The sequence below is a fragment of the Myotis lucifugus genome, unplaced genomic scaffold (assembly GCF_000147115.1).
Source record: "Myotis lucifugus unplaced genomic scaffold, Myoluc2.0 scaffold_113, whole genome shotgun sequence".
NCBI classification, from domain to species: Eukaryota; Metazoa; Chordata; class Mammalia; order Chiroptera; family Vespertilionidae; genus Myotis; species Myotis lucifugus.
Window position 1 is genome coordinate 2,723,723 of NW_005871161.1, and position 17,153 is coordinate 2,740,875.

General features: G+C 50.3%; 1 long non-coding RNA gene across 2 annotated transcripts in view; it reads right to left on the reverse strand.

The window, feature by feature from the left end:
- The window catches only part of LOC106697901, a 265,045-nt gene extending 248,136 nt beyond the window's left edge, over positions 1-16,909 (reverse strand). For both annotated transcript variants that reach the window (XR_002830399.1, XR_002830400.1), the window contains exon 1: positions 16,740-16,909. This is a non-coding gene — a long non-coding RNA (uncharacterized LOC106697901). The remainder of the gene's footprint in view (positions 1-16,739) is intronic.
- Between the last annotated feature and the right edge of the window lie 244 nt (positions 16,910-17,153).

Genomic DNA, 17,153 nt, shown 5'->3' on the forward strand with positions numbered 1-17,153 from the left:
CAATGACAACAACCAAGGCTCAGTGAGTTCTTAGAATGGGTCGGACAGCCCGGCCGGCATGGCTCAGGGGTTGAGCATCAACCTATGAACCACGGGGTCATGGTTTGATTCCCGGTCAGGGTACAGGCTCAGATTTGTGGGCTCGATCCCCAAGGTGGGGCTGTGCAGGAAGCAGCCAATCAATGATTCTCTCTCATCATTGATGTTTCTCTCTCTCTCCTTCTCCCCTCCTCTCTGAAATCAATAAAAATGTATTTTTAAAAAATGCCCCCAGAAACTGAGGCTCAGAGAGGTCATCTGCCCAGCCCAGAGCCACACAGCCTGCAGGAACCAGAACTCGGGCCTCCTGCCTACAAATCCAGTTCACTTGTCCTCACTGAGTGCTAACTAAGTGCTTTGCTCAGGAGCCACCCTAGCAAGTGGGCGCCTCCTTCCCCAGAGGGAACACTACACGTCGCCTGGGGACACAGCAAGTCACTGGAATGTAATGAACTGTCTGTGCATCAGCCTTTAAAGAGACCCAACCCTGCACCCCTCTCCGATTCCTGGGCAGGGGAACATCTGGAAGTTTAAAGCGCTGAACACCTGGAAGACATTCTCCTCCTTGAAAAGTATAATCTATTTCTCCAACTGTCAATCTAAGGGGGGGGGGGGGGCGGTACACGTTTGCAGCTATCGGTCTCTTGGCTGGGAGGATGGGAGTGTGTGTTTGCCCTGGGCCCATGACCTACCAGGATAGATGGCAGGAGTCTGCCCCAGCCCACTCTGAGGCATCCCTTCCCCATCGCCCATCAGGTCTGCGGGGTGATGGCGGGACACATGAACCTGTGCTTCTCATCTAAACAAGGATTCACCCCAAATTGGCTGAATTGGGGGCTCAGGACAGAACCCGTGGGCATAAGCACACCTCAAACATCTCTAAAAAAGGCAGAGTTCCAAAGACAAGAGCTCAGCCCGCCCCTTAGAACCCTTCTCAATCCAGTGACATACATTCCGGAGGATGAAAGAATGTGGATGCTCCCTGGAGCCAGATGGGACCGAGGCGATCAGCATATCTGAGTTCTGACCCCATTTCCGCCACTTCAGCTCACCTCACCGTGGGGGCCTTCTGCCTACTGCTCTGTGCTCCGGAGGGCTGGGCAGGGCTGACATTAATGAATTTCTCCCAAGTGCCCCAAGCTCTTCCTCATTGCTCAGTCAACTACCCGGAGCCGGGCCCTGAGGTAGACAGAGATGGCCTGTAGACAGGAGGGCACACCTGGAGGATCTGTTAAGACACACAGATCCTAAAGTCTGACTCTCGGGCTTCACCTCTTGGCTCTGGTCCTGCCAATAACTGGTCATATTCTGCTTCTGCAGAGGGGTGGAGGGCTCACAGGTGTTTATGTACTACTACTAGGCTTTGTGACGCCAGTCGTTGATAATTTGTAGTAGGCTAGATAGATATCAGTAGAATATAATGAACTAATTATTGAAGCTCTATGAAATCTGCTCGCCAATTTTGTCACTCCAAAGATGTTTGCTGGTTATTTCCTTTTCAAGAACCACAACTTCTGACCTGGCCAGTGGCACAGTGGTTAGAGCATTAGCCCATGGACCAGAGGATAAAGGGTTCCAGTCCCTCCCTGGTTGGGCTCAAGCGGGAGGCAACCAATCAATGCTTCTCTCTCTCTCTTCTCTCCCTCTCTCCCTCACTCCCTCTCTCCCTCCCTCCTTGTCTTCTCCCTCCCTTCCAACCTTCTTTAAAAAAAAAAATCAATGGGAAAAAAATATCCTCCGGTGAGAATTTTTTAAAAAGCAGCACAACTCCTGGAGAAGCCTTTGAAAGTGATGTAATGAGTCAGAATGTCCAGGGTCGGGGAACTCTGACCCCTGTGAGCTGAGTGTTCCCCTCCACTCCTGGGAAGTGAGCTAAGAGCATCCAGCTGGATGAGATAACACAGAGAAGAGCTGAACAGAGACACTAGCCCGGGGCCAACAGTGGCCACTGGAATCCGAAGGATGAAGGCTCGAGGCAGTGTGTCAGCTGGTCAGGACATGCGCTCTGCCGCTTCCGGCTGGCTGGCCCAGCTGAGTTTCCTACCATGTCTGAGCCTCATATCAAAAGCACAGGCGACAAAAGCAACAACTAGGTAAAGTAGACTTCATCAAAATTAAAAACACCTATGCATCAAAGGACACTTTCAAGAAGGTGAAAAGAAACAGAACAGAATGGGACAAAAATATGTGCATGTCATCCATCTGAAATAGGGATGAATCTCCATAATATATAAAGAACTCCTACAAGTCAACAACAATAAAAAACCACTCTCCAAAGAAGATATACGAGTGGCCAACGAATCACTGAGAAAGATGTTCGGCATCACTAGTCATTAGCGAAATGCAAATCAAAACCACTGTGAGATGCCATTTCATATTTATTCGAACGGCTGTTATTAAAAGTAAAACAAAAACACCGAATATAATAAGTGTTGGTGAGGATGTGGGGAAATGGGAACCCCGTGCACTGCTAATGGGAATGGAAAATGCGCTGCCATGGACGACAGTCTGGCAGTTTCCTCCCAAAACCAAACATGGGATGGCCACATGTAAGCCATGTTACCGCAGCTGGTAATAATGCTGAATTACAGTGCGCGCTAAGTCGTAACTACGTGAATGCTATATTATCATCTCTGTGCATTTTTGCTTTTACTCTGCGTCTCTCAAAGGCAAGGACAGGATCTTTCAAATTATAAAGGCCATGGTTCTTCTTTTTAACCCCTCCAACACCAGCGCCTGGTACAGTTCAGGGCACATATTAAGCTCCTACAGTTCCCAACCAGTCATACCTTTATGACGTGTTCCTCCACTATGCTCCGAAAGACAACACAATGGGAAGCTTTGCTCCGGATGGGGCGGGCTTTGTTCACCATGGGAGCTGATTAGTTCATTTCTTTAAGCAACGTTGGCATGACAGCTCACCATCCATGACGAGAAATTGGAACTCAGGCCTGTCCCCCTAAGGCCAGCAGCAATGGCTAACCAACGGGGAGGCAGAAGAAGGCAGGGAGCTGCCAGGAAACCACAGCTGCTGAATAGCCCACCAACACCTTCCCCGCCCAGCAGGATGCAAAAGGGCTGGTTTCCAAAACAAAAGAAAAGAAAAAGAAAAAGCCAACATGCATTGATGGGGCGGACAGGAAAGGGGAAAAGGAGAACAATCTAGAATCTCAGAAATTATTACTTTTCCAGGCACATATAGCCAATCCCAAAAAACAATTCTGAGGGGTGAAATGTTAAATGCTGTGCATGCGGAAGGTCTTTGCTCAGATGAGGCATTCGAGCCAGTAAAGATTGAAGCAGGGAGCCCAGCGGCCAGCATGACTCAGTGGTTGAGCATCCACCCATGAACCAGGAGGTCACGGAGTTCCATTTCCGGTCAGGGCACATGCCCCGGTTTCGGTCTTCCGGTAGGGGGCGTGCAGGAGGCAGCCGATCAATGATTCTCTCTCATCGGTGATGTTTCTATCTCTCGCTCCCTGCTCCCTCGCCCTTCCTCTCTGAAATCAATTAAAAAAAAAAATAAAAAGTGGAAGCTTTGGCAGCAAGGGCATTGGGAAAAGGGCTGAGGGGGGTGGGGCTGGGTCCAAGAGAAGCTGCCCTTCTAGAGAGGACCCCCTTCTGTGGGTCCGCACTTCCTGTTGCACCCGGCCCACCTGGTGCATTTACATAATCCGATCACCCTCCTAAACAGACTAGTTTGAGAGCCCTGACAGGAACCCACATGGGGAACATAATGCCATGTGGTGTGGGCTGTGATAGCCGAGAGGCAGGGTGCTTGGAGGGGACAGTCACACAAGGCTGGAAAGGAAGAAGGAATGCTTCCTGGAGGAGGTGACCCCGAGGCTGAGACAGAAAGCACAAATAAGAGGTAGTTAGGGGAGCCAGTGGGAAAGTTAGAGATGAATCTGCAGACAGCAGTCCTCTGAAGCATCTCATCAACCAAACCTTCAACAGTATTCAAGCCCCATAGCCAGCAGCTGCCTGGGGCCAGGCAAGCCTTCCTTCTGATCCAAGCTGAGGCATCCACGGGCCAAAGTGCTCAGCCCTCAGGGTCAGTGAGAGCTGGGGTCCTTATCCCGGCTTCAACACTCAGGCTCACGCAGCAATTCCATCGCTACTCCTGCCGGCCGGTTACGCGGCTGGTACTAGAACTAATCATGGGAAGCCACTAAAAATCATGAAGGCCTTGAGTTTCCGATGTAGTCTGTCCCTTCAAAAGCTCCCTCTCTGGGGTCAGAAGGAAGGCGTGAGTGGGGGCAGGGAGACACCAGGACCTGCCGGCTGGGAGAAGGGTTCTGGCATGAGTGAGGTCAGGTCTTACTACTGGACCCAATATGACAGTCCTGGGTATCGGAAATCCTTCCGGTATCAAAGGTGAACACCTCACTGGGCCATCTAAGCCATGGCTGCCAAGGCAATCTCCATGTGTTGCGATGACTGAAACAGTGATCTCCCCTTGACCTCGGCACCCCTTGCTTTCAAACAAACAAACAAAGAAACAAACAAATGTAAATAAGTAAATAATTCAAACCAAACTTGGCTTTTCCTTTTTTACGGAATAAGTATGTGGCAAAGCCTGTGATTGAGAAAGCACGTGTGGCGTGTGTAGAGAAATGATAGGCAAGAGATCTTGCCTTTGACCTACCTGGAGCCCAGAGGAGGCTCAAGCCAGCTGGGAACTCTGCCCAGTGCAAAAAAGGGGCCTTTCCATCCCCAGAGCACAGGCCTGGGAAGCCACCTCCTCCTAGGTGTCCTGAGGCAAAGGCCAAAGGCCTGCCTGCGGTGGGGGGAGGGGTAAACCAGGCCAGGGCATTCTGGCCTCGGCCTCCTGGGTTTTCCGTGGAGCCAATGCAATGGCCTGTGGTATGGAGGGAGGCATCCCAAGGATAGGAAATCGATCAGTGGGAGGACGGGCTGAAGTGATCCCCAGGCGGCCCCTGGCCCTGCGGGCTGTGGAATAAATCCTGGGCCATAAAGGCAGGAAGAGGGGCCCCTGTTCCCACCACTGCTCTTCCATCAAAGGTCCTTCCTCACACGGGACCTTTTCCTGGTCCTCGGTCCTTCTGAAAAATGGGAAAAGTGGAGCATCCAGCCAGAGGGGAACTGGTGCACTCACAGCGACATTAACTAGAATATTCTTCAGACTCCAGGCCGGCGACACCAGGTGTGGGCTGATGTCTCTGCAATGCCACTCTCATGTCGCCCCTGCCCCCGTTCAAACCTTCCACAGCTCCCTGCCGCCTGCAGGACCAAGTCCACTGCTAAAGCTAGGGCTCAGGCCCCTAGGCTAGAATACTGCAGTGCAGCCTGCAAAGGGGCCTCCAGCTCCCACTGTCAACCATCCAATCCCTTTTCCTCCTCACAGAAAGGTCAATCAGCTCAGTGATTGAGCATGGACTAAGAATCAGGAGGTCAAAGTGAGATTCCCAGTCAGGGCACATGCCTGCATTGTGGGCTTGATCCCCAGTGTGGGGTGTGTAGGAGGCAGCCAATCAATGATTCTCTGTCATCACTGACATTTCTATCTGTCGCTTCCTCTCCCTTCCTCTCTGAAATCCATAAAAATGTATTTTTTTAAAAAAGGTCAATTAGCCCTAACCGGTTTGGCTCAGAGGATAGAGCGTCAGCCTGCGGACTCAAGGGTCCCGGGTTCGATTCCGGCCAAGGCTATGTACCTTGGTTGCAGGCACATACCCAGTAGGGAGTCTGTAGGAGGCAGCTGATCGATGTTTCTCTCTCATCGATGTTTCTAACTCTCTATCCCTCTCCCTTCCTCTCTGTGAAAAATCAATAAAATATATTTTAAAAAATAAAAATAAAAAAGGTCAATTAAATCAGGCCCCGCCTCATCAGCAGTTCCTAAAGGCTTGGAATAGTGCTTAGGGCCCTCCAGGACCTGGCACCTGCCCACCATAGGCCCCATGCTGTGTCTCTATCCCTGGACATCCACTCCACTCCACCCACAGGAGTCTCTTGATAATAGAAACCCCCACCCCCCCCAAAAAATTTTTTTCCTGTCTTGGGTCCTTCCTTAAAACTACTTTTAAAAGAAATGTTAAGAACCTAAAATTTACAACCACGAACATGTTGTCATCCGCACTACATATATGCATACATATACATACCCTCTCCATATATTTTCAAAATGTGTGAGTGATATACGTGCCTGTACTGTCCTTTTAAAAAGCCTTAAAGGGAAAGTCAAAGTGACCTTTGACCCTCACCGCCAGCCCTATTCCCTCCTCCCTGCCCAATGATGACAGTGAGTTTGACCTAGATCCCACCAGCCCGTTTTTCAAGGTTCCCGTCCATCTCTAAGGATCCTGTAGTAGCACCGAGCATGAGCTGTGAATGCTCAAGTTCACCTAGGAGCGGGCTGCCCAGATGTTTTCGATTTCGCTGCAGGCTGCCAACTGGTCTCTCCAACGACCTCACACGCTGGCTCGCCGAGTGGGGGATCCTGTCACCCAGCCTCGCCAAGACTTGCCAAGACTTGCGTCAGGCTTCCTATTTTGGGCACTTCTTAAAATATGGAAATGTACCCCTTGGAAAGGGCCCAAATGCCCTTCGCCTGAAGGATGGGGAAAGAAACCGTGGTGTCGCCACAGCACAGACAGCTCTCCACAATCTAAATGACCTCACGGCCGGTCCCCGCCACGGCGTGGAAGACCCGTGCATGACGCCACCCGAGAGCTATCGGACTAAAAGGGCTCCGTACCATGATTGATGCCATTTATATGAAATGGGCGAAACGGCAAGGGAGGAAAACAAGTCAGCGGTTGTTAGAAACGGGGGAGGAGACTGAGGCCAGAAGGGCAGGAGGGAAGTGTGGGGGGCGATGGAAATGGGGGGTGGGGGGTGGTGAGGACTCCAGGACTATGTCACACAGCTGCATGCATTCCTCACAAGGCCAAGCACTAGAAAGGGTGCTTTCTACTGTATGCAGATGGGACCGCGATGAGCCTCGCCTTAGTAGTGAGACTGAATCTTCTCACACACCCTGTGCGCTTAGCTTTCTTCTTTGGAGAACTGCTGGCTCGTGTGTTTTACCCACTTTGCTTTGAGATTGGCTTTTTTTTTTTTTTAAGATTCTTTTTTCTAATTATTTTTCTAATGTATATTTTTACTTATTTCAGAGAGAAAGGGAGAAGGTGAGAAAGATAGAAACATCAACGATGAGAGCGGCTGCCCCCAGCATGCCCCACACTGAGGATTGAACCCGCAACCCAGGCATGTGCCCTTGACCGGAATCGAACCTGGGACCCTTCAGTCCTCAGGCCAATGCTCTTTCCACTGAGCCAAACTGGCTAGGACTTAATTATGTTGTTTATTGACTTTTAGAGAGAGAGGAAAGAAGAGGGACAGAGAGATAGAAACACCTATTGGCTGCCTCCTGCACACCCCCCACTGGGGACTGAGCCTGCAACAGACATGCGGCCCCACCAGAATCCATCTGTGACCTCCTGGTTGCTGGGTCCATGCTCAACCACTGGGCCCCACCCTCAGGGCCAACTGTTTGTTTTTTTGTTATTGACTTTCAGGAACTCTTTGTTTTTTATTATTATAGCTTTTTTTGCTTACGGTGCTTTTTTTTTTCTTTAATATATAGGGTGTTCCCCCAAAAAATGTATACAGACTTTGAATAATTATAAAGGCAGTGTTTGTACTTCAACTGCATTTTCAAACTTCCAGTAGCATTTTAGGATGAATTTCCTTTGATCAAAGCTTAGTCTGGCTGCAAAGAAAAAGACATCAATTGAGCTATCGGCTGTTAAAGTGTGTACACATGTTTCTGGGACACTATGTAGAGTCATATTTCTCAATCTTTTCATTTTATTTATGTTTTTCTCCTCTGGTTAACTTCTCCCAAGTCTTCATGGCTCACTCAGATCCCCTCACTCCAAGTAAACTATCCTCTCACATTGTTCTACTTCATATTCTTTACAAAAATGTTATTTTTTGTGGATGCTCACTTCTTTGTCTCCCAATAAAGTAATAAGATCCTTCAGAACAGGGACCATATTTGTTTTTGATCACTACTGAATACCGCAGACTAAAACAGTACTTGGTGCCCTAACTGGTTTGGCTCACTGGATAGCGTGTAGGCCTGTGGAATGAAGGGTCCCAGGTTCGATTCCGGTCAAGGGCATGTATCTTGGTTGCGGGCACCCAGGGGGGGTGTGCAGGAGGCAAATGATCAATGTTTCTAACTCTCTATCCCTCTCCCTTTTTCTCTGTAAAAAATCAATAAAATATATATTTTAAAAATAAAATAGTACTTGGCACACCAAAGGCACATCACAAATACTTGCTGAATAAATGACAGTAAAGAAAAAGTCACACAGGTGCATCTGACATAGGTAAACATATGTTTAGCTTGTATATGTCTGCGCTATACATGAATGTTCGTGACATATCCCTTTATCATGGACAGCAACAAACATTACACATCTTACCAAAAAGAAAAATATAGCTTCAGTGTAAATCTCTGGGGGCCACAATATTTACCTAAAACTTTAAAAATATTGAGCAATAATCCCAGTCCTGGGGATTTACCATAAAAAAATGAACTGAGCCGAAACCGGTTTGGCTCAGTGGATAGAGCGTCGGCCTACGGACTGGAGGGTCCCAGGTTCAATTCCGGTCAAGGGCATGTGCCTGGGTTGCGGGCACATCCCCAGTGGGAGATGTGCAGGAGGCAGCTGATTGATGTTTCTCTCTCATCGATGTTTCTAGCTCTCTGTCTCTCTCCCTTCCTCTCTGTGGGATATGAACTGAAAAAAAAAAAAAAATGAACTGAAAAATAGAAAACTTGACATATATAGAGTCTATTATGAGATAAGCACCCCAATCAACTGATTAAGTAAACAATAAAACGGTCCTGGAACAGAATAATAAAATATTATCTGTCCAATAAAAGTACCATGGACAAAGCATCTACAATACTAATCAGAAATGCTTATAACTTGGTGATAACTAAGAAAAATCAGGATGCAAACATACATTACAATGTGTATTTTATAAGTATAGTGTCTCATAATTGCAACTACTTTCTTAAAGGGACAATGAAGATAAAACAGTGGTGTACTTAACTCAAGAAATAATATTGCCTTTTTTATGGACCTTTTCCCCAGGATTTTAAAGATAAGCTTATATTTCTTTCATTTGAGGCAAGATAGTTTAGATTTCCCTAGCCACAGTTCTGCCCACCATGAGCCCAGAATCCCCAACTCAGGTACCTCCCAGCGGAAGCCCACCTGCTTTTGTCCACATGTAAACCTGGGAAGTTACTCCTAGGTTACAGTCCTTGGAAAGTACCCAGAGTTTGCAGGGCACTTTAAATAAATGGCTTCTGGCCCGGCCAGCGGGCTCAGAGGGTGAGCATGGACCTATGAATCAGGAAGGAGGTCACGATTCAATTCCCAGTCAGGGCACATGTGGGCTCGATCCCCAGTGTGGGGCATGCAGGAGGCAGCTGATCAATGATTCTCTCTCTCGTCATTGATGTTTCTATCTCTCTCTCCCTCTCTGAAATCAATAAAAATATATTAAATAAATAAATAGCTGGCTTCTGCCTGGTCTCTGAGGCTCTTGAGAGCCGCCCGTCCTCCAGCCCACCTGGCTGCCTGGCCCTCCCACCTCAGCCACAGTCCAGAGGCACAGGGCCCTCCCTTCTCTGTCTGCAAGGTCATTACTGAGACCACAGACCCCTCACCATTTCCCTCCGGGGTAGGGATTCTCAGCCACACCACGCCTGGCTGCCTGGGGCCCCATTTCGACCTGTCTTCCCTCCACTCTACTAGGATCAGCCATCTGCCTCTCGCCCACACTGGGAGCTTCTTGAAGCCAGGGATGGTTTCTTATTCACGGCAGGGCCCCTGCACCTGGCCCTCAGTCACTCATCCCATTCACTGAATGCCTAGCATGTATGTCCCAGGCACTGTCCCAGACCCCTGTCCAAGAGAAATGAATGTGAGCCACATACACTTTTAGATTCTCCAGTAGCCACATTAAAAAAAAAAAAAAAAAAGTTAAAAGAAACAGGTGAAATTAAATCATATATCACATTTAACCTAATAGACCCAAAATTTCATTTCAAGATATGGAATCCACATGAAAGGTTTGGTAATGAATTATTTCACATTCTTTTTTGGTACAAAGTCTTTGCATGCCAATGTGTGTTTTACACGTACAGTATGTCTCCATTCAGACTAGCCTCACTGCTGGTGCTCGGGGCCACAGAAGGCTGGGGCCACCACCGGGGACAGCGCTGTGTAGGTGCTTGTGGACACAGCAGCGAAGGGTCCAGAAGCCCAGGGCTTGCAGCCACGCCCCCCGCTACCAGCCTGGACCCGCTCCTGGCGCTTTTCACTCGGATTTCGTTTCTTCTCTACACAGCAGCCAGACGGATCATTTCAAAGGCTAACGCGGCTCAAATGGGCTTTCTGCTGAAAACCCTTCAGTGGCTCCCCGTTTCACTAAGTTCAAGGCAATGCCTTAGGCCAGTGATGGCGAACCTATGACACGCGTGTCAGAGGTGACACGCAAACTCATTTTTTTGGTTGATTTTTCTTTGTTAAATGGCATTTAAATATATAAAATAAATATCAAAAATATAAGTCTTTGTTTTACTATGGTTGCAAATATCAAAACATTTCTGTATGTGACACGGCACCAGAGTTAAGTTAGGGTTTTTCAAAATGCTGACACGCCGAGCTCAAAAGGTTCGCCATCACTGCCTTGGACTGAAGACTTCATGAAGCCCCACCCACGGCACCGGCCCAGGTTTCCCAGCTGCCTCTGTCCACCTTGCCCAGCCTATGCCCATCCAGCCTCTTCCTTCAGCTCCCCCATCTCACAGGCCCGCTCCTGGGTCGGCCTTGATCCTGCTCTGCCCAGGGCCTGAAACACCATCCTCCACGCTAACCCCATCTCCTTCACGAGGCTCCGACGTCAGCTTCTCAGGGCATCCTGTCCAAACCACAGACGCTGGCCCTGCTCCACGCACCCCCCCAGAGCACAGGACCCCCTAATACACTCTGACTGCCCTTGTTCCTTACGTCTCCGCTTCCTTAGCTGTCTATCCAAGCTATAACGTGAGCACCATCGGCACGGAAGTCTCCGGAACGCTTTTATGCTCCTTTCTGCACCCCCAACACCAAGGGCAGTGCTTTGGCACAGAGTAGGCCCACAATCAATATGTGCTGCATTGATGAGAAGAAGTAAATGACTTGCTGGCAGCCCTCCGCCTTCTAAGAAGGCAGAGATCTGGAACATCCAGGCACGGTAAGGACCGCCTTCGTTTGCTGGAGTTGCCACAACAAAATACTGTAGGCGGGGCAGCTTAGACAATAGAAATGTCTTTCTCAGACTTCTGGAAGCCAGGAAGTCCAAGGTCAAGGTCCCGATGGACTAGGTCTCTGGTGAGAGCTCTCTTCCGGGCTAGTAAGAAGCCACCTTCTTGCTCTCTGTCCTCACAGAGGGAAGGGAGCTCTCTGCTGTCTCTTCTTCTTCTCTTATCACGAGGACCCCACCCTGATGACCTCATCTCGCCCTCATCACCTCCCCAAGGCCCAGCCTCCACATACCATCACACGGGGAGTGCGGTTTCAACCGATGGATTTTGGAAGGGCACCAACGTTCAGTCCATCACATGGCTGATGGGAAAGAAAGAAACAAAACCCAGGAAGAACAGTGGGAGAAAGGGAGGTTGCCGTTTTATGAGGCAGCCGCCAAGGGAAAAATCATAACCATAATAACAACAAATATAGCAATGACCGAGTATATAGTCATTACCATGTGCCAGGCCCTTCGCGAAGCATCCTCCATCCACTAACACAGGGGTGCCAGCACCCCCCACCCCCGGGCACTGGAGCCCATGTGGTTTTTGTCTGCGCCGCCTCCATCAGGCCCCTGCTCCTCCTGGGGACCACCCTGTCCCCACGCCGGGGGCTTGGACCAATTAGATGACAAGGATGCCGCCTCTTTGGTATCTCCAGCGTCTAGGACGCCTGGTAACAGCTTAATAAACGCTGAGCAAATGAGTGAGTCCATCAATGAATCGATCTTAAACAGAATAGCCAATGTCGGTTGGGGCTCACTTACCAGGAAAAGGGAGTCCCGGAGAAGAATAAGTAATAACCATTGCTTTGCTGTCTTACTCAAGAGCTGACTTCCTCTGTGCTAAGTGCTTTTGCCCCATCCCTGGGAGGGAGCGTGTCCTCCCAGGGCAGCAGCTGAGGAAATGGATGCACAGAGAGCCAAGTGCAAAGGCAGGGCCACCCCCGGGTGCCCTCTGATGCCTGCCCCTCTGAGCCCTGCTCCTGCAGCTCTCCTGGCTTCCTCTTTCTTAATTGGCCAGGATTCCTTTCAGCTGCCTGCAAAGAGCTCCAGTGAGGGTGCTGCCACTTAGAGTCTCTGTAACCAGAATGTTACACCTTTGCACGTGAAAATGCATTCAGAAACCACCACTCCAAGCAGCCACAGGAAGTTGCAAACCCCGATCATTAGAACTAATAATATTAGCAACCGTACTGAGTGCGCACTGGGAGCTCAGGCCCTCTGCTAATGGCCTGCTGCTCTTCCGCTATTTCGCTATTTCCTCCTCACAGCAACCTGTGAAGTTGGCGCTTTATCCTCCCCACTTTAGAGACGAGGAAACCGAGGCTTAGAGAGGCGAAGCAACCTGCCCCAAAGTGACCCAGATCCACACTGCCCTTCAATTTTCCCAGATGCCTTCTGCCACTTTCTTCCTCCCTCTTCAGTGTCCTTGTCCTGGGGACAACCCCTCCACGTCCCGGCCTGTCAGGCTGTTTCTCACCTAACACAACAAGGACTGTAGGCTGAGCACCACTTGTTTCCTTGAAAACAAAGCAATTCTCACAGCCACGCAATTCAGCCAAGTTCCCAGGGCTGGGTGAGCCACCAGACCTGTGAACATGACTACCTCCACAGCCAGCTGGCTGCTGCACTCAAGTTCATGGTCAAGGAGGGAAAAGAGGCAGGTAAACAAATAATACTGCAGCTCAGATAACCCACCAGGTACCAGCCAAACAATACCCCATAACCACCACCACCCGCACCCCCAAAAAAACGAGGAAGAGAAAATAAAAGAAAGCCCATTCAGAATTCTGCAATTAATAAATGACTGAGCATGGGCACGGGCAATAGGGTGGTGAAGACCTGGGGGTGCAGGTAGGGGCTGGGAGGAAGGGGGGGATATGGGAGAGATCTGTAATACCAGCAACAATAAAAAATATGTATATATTAAAAAATAAAAAATGACTGAGACCACTGTTTTTTATGACCTAGCATTGCTGTTGTTTTTTAATTGATTTTATTTTATTTTTTGTTTTGTTTTGTTTTTGTTTTTTAATTGATTTTAGAGAGAGTGGGAGGGAGAGGGAGAGAGAGAGAGAGAAACATCAATTGGCTGCCTCCTGCAAACACCCCAACTGAGGCTCTAGCCCACAATCTGGGCATGTGCTCTCACCGGGAATCAAACCTGCAACCTTTTGGTGCACGGGACAATGCTCCAACCAACTGAGCTACCCCAGTCAGAGCTGCTTTTTGGTTTCATGATAAAGGTTGAGAGAGGGGCCACCACAATCTTTGTGTTCTTAGGGTGACTACTGCACCTAAACACACCCAGGATAGAGGCAGGTACTCAGAACAGGTGGGGGAGGGGGGAGGCGACCTTATCACTTGCAAAAAGAGCTCTAGCTCCCATAGCTCCCATCCACTGCGAAGGGTCACAGTAATGACACGCTGGTCACATAGCCACCACCTAGCTGTGTGACCTGAGTGAATATTCTTAACCTCTCTGAGCTGTGGCTTCCTCATCTGTAAAACAGCAATAATAATAATCCCGTCTTACATGATTGTTGGGAGATTAAATGAGATAATACATCTAAAGCATTTGGAACTGAGGTCGGCCCGCAATAAGAAATCCATCATTACTAGACATTTGATTATATCTGCCTCGTGGGTTCGCAGGGAACATAAACTGCAAAGAACATTCTTGGCACGATATACAATTTTAATGTTATGGGAGCTACTATTATTGTTGTTATTATTAATTACTATACTGTTACTAGTTACTTGGGGCCAGAAAAACAGAAGAGACCGAGGAGGTACCATGAAAGAACACATTTTGGCAGTTTTCGCCTGTAAGGCCTCGAATTTCTGAAGTTTTCAAGGGAAGGTAGAGAAGTGACCATCAATGCGGCTCATCAATAGTCAGAATTATTCTAGGCTTAGCTGGTTTGGCTCAGTGGATAGAGAGTCAGCCTGCGGACTGAAGGGTCACGGGTTCGATTCTGATCAAGGGCATGTACCTTGGTCGCAGGCTCGATCCCTGGCCCCGGTCTGGGCGGGTGCGGGAGGTAACCAATCGATGTGTCTCTCTCACACTGATGTTTATCTATCTCTCCCCCTCCCTTCCACTCTCTATAAAAATTAATGGGAAAATATCCTCAACAAAAAACAGTCAGAATTATTCTAGAGTATTGAATTATTCTAGAGTATTGCTCTGTTCCCATCTTGGGTCAGGGTGCCCTGCAGACACTGAGTATATAAAGATGGGGGTCTTGATCTCTTAAAGAGAACACAAACCAGCATGGGAAGGCGGGGGGGAGATTAGGGAGAGTCTACACCCAACTATGAAAGGAAATACATAATAAAAAGCCGAGTGTCCAGGAGGGTGTCTGACATGAAAAACACACCCTGTGAAGCGAACAGGCCAGGGAATGAGACGAGGGACCGGATCTGGCAACTATCCAAGGTCCTCACTTCCCCAGGAAAGGGTTGATCTGCCTTCAGTCTGACCAAATTCAGGGTCACTCATACAAGGAGGAAGAAAGGACGGTGTCTTATCCCCCAAGAGACCCCTTAGCTGAGCTGTCCGAGCACCATGCCCCGGCCATGGTGACACAGGCTCCCAAGTCCAGCTAGCCGGTCCTCGTGCCATTCAGGAGAATAAAAGCTAGAAGCACAAGGGACTGGCTGGATGTGGACGGAGATACTGACCAGCAACCACACAAACCATCAGGGGTAGGGGGGGTGGCGGGGGGGGGGGGGGTCAGATATTCCAGAACCAAGGAAAAAGCTCCCTCTTCCCAGCCCAGAAAAGCTCCGGGCAGGAGCAGATGAGCACACCACACAGCATGGAGGAGCGGGGGAGGGGGAGGGGCGAGGGAGGGCAATCAATGAGAAAAAGAAACTGATTTCTTCTACTTTTCAAGAGAAGCCTGCTGCATGCAAAATTCTGCACTCGAAGTAGGTAGAGCAACAATAACAACAGCAAAGTCACCCTTAACCGGGCAAAGCAACAAGGTCACCACATAGCAAATGGCCTCTGGGGTCGGTGGGCACAGCCTCGGGATGGGCACTGGACCCCCCTAGCCCTTCCACCCCCCAGTCCAGGGCGTGGGATTCCAGCTGGGCCCTCTCGCCAGGGGCTCAGACCGCGAGGCAGTGCTCACCTTCAAGACGGAACTCCTCTCAGACAGTGGAGACCAGGCCACGAGGCTCCGGCCAGCCCGGGGTTCTGTGTCTCCTGCTGCTCCCAGGGACGTTTTTTTGCTCCTAATACTTTCAGGAAGTTCCACTCTGGGTTCAGAGGATCCATACAAGCCCCAACGCCATGGGTGGGAGCTTTGGACCGATTAGCTGTGACCACAGGACTGTGTCAAATGAACAAGCCTCAACTTGTCACAGCCCGTATGCAAAAGAGGCCTGCATCATCCTATAACCGACAGCGAAGCCCACACAGGCCCTGCGTCCCCAGGGCCCCCGCCCACCCACCCCACACAAACACACTGTTCTCCATGGTTTCCTCCAACAAGCAAACAGCTCCGGCAGCCTGGTCTGGCTGGTGGTGAGGTGGGTGAGAGGGGCCTGCCGCCCTCCCTCTGGAAAATAGATCAGGAGGAACCACCCAAACCTCCCCTTCTTCTCCCTAAAAACTCTCTCATCTTCTAGAAGGGCCTGAAGGCAGGGGCTAGAATAAACAGAAGAATAGTCCACGGCTGCAAACCCATCAGGAAAATTCGTGGTGTATCCATGCACCGGACACATGCAGCCTCATGGCTGCCCTTCCTGCAAGTCTACACCCGACCACAAACACTGGCATAAGTCAGAGCACATGAGCCGGAGGGAGGGCAACCCTAATTAGATCAACAGCCCATCCCCCCAAAATCACCATGATAAGGGGCACCCAGCAAATCTGGAAATAAGATGCAAAAGTTTCAAAGACCAGAGCTGCTGAGTTTTGGGGAATCACCTTGGGGGAGGGTGGGGGGTGAGGAGAGGATGGTCTAAGGATCTAAGGATGGAGGGAGCATCCTATGGGTCCCAGACTTCTGGTTTCACCAGAGGGGCCTCCAAACCGCACCTGCGACCCCACCTCGGGGCTGACTGGAGATGGTCTATGTTTAGAGATGAGGCAATCAACGTTGGATCAAGTGCATTCGATCCAGAATAATCTCTCTCCATGCACGGGGCACGGGATGTCACCATCCACCCCTCCCCCTCTCCCCACACGCCCGCCCGGAGTCTGGGGATGAGGAAAGTGCACGATGAACACAGACATGAATCCGAAGCCCCTGCCTCGGTCCCGCTGCTCACTGAGCATCCCTCCCCGCCAGGCCCCGAGCTCCCGACTTCCCAGAAACGCAGAGGGCAAAATTCTAACTTACTGGAAGGTGGATCCAAGCCGTGGCACCGGGGCCGCCAACATCCTTGCCGCGCGGAAATCCACTCGGGGGAGCCCAGGGGGAGCCGGGCCCGTCCTGGTTCGCGGCCCCGGAGCTGTTCCTCCGGGTCCGGTCCGCCCCGCGCCTGCCCGGCCCGAGGGCCCATGTGCTCGGCGGCGGCCGCACGCGCTCTGCCCGGCGGAGGGTGGTGCCAGTGTGGGGCCAGTGACTTCAAGGTGGGATGGGGTCCGAGCCCGGGGGGGGGGGGGAAAGCAGCGCAGCTACACCCGGCCGATTTCCTTCCTAGTGCCCTTCCTCCCGGGATCAGCCTGATTTAATTCATCCTTAGGACGATAGAGCCGCCCCAGTAACTCCCTCGAGACTGGCCGAGGCTACCCGCGCCCAACCTAATCCACC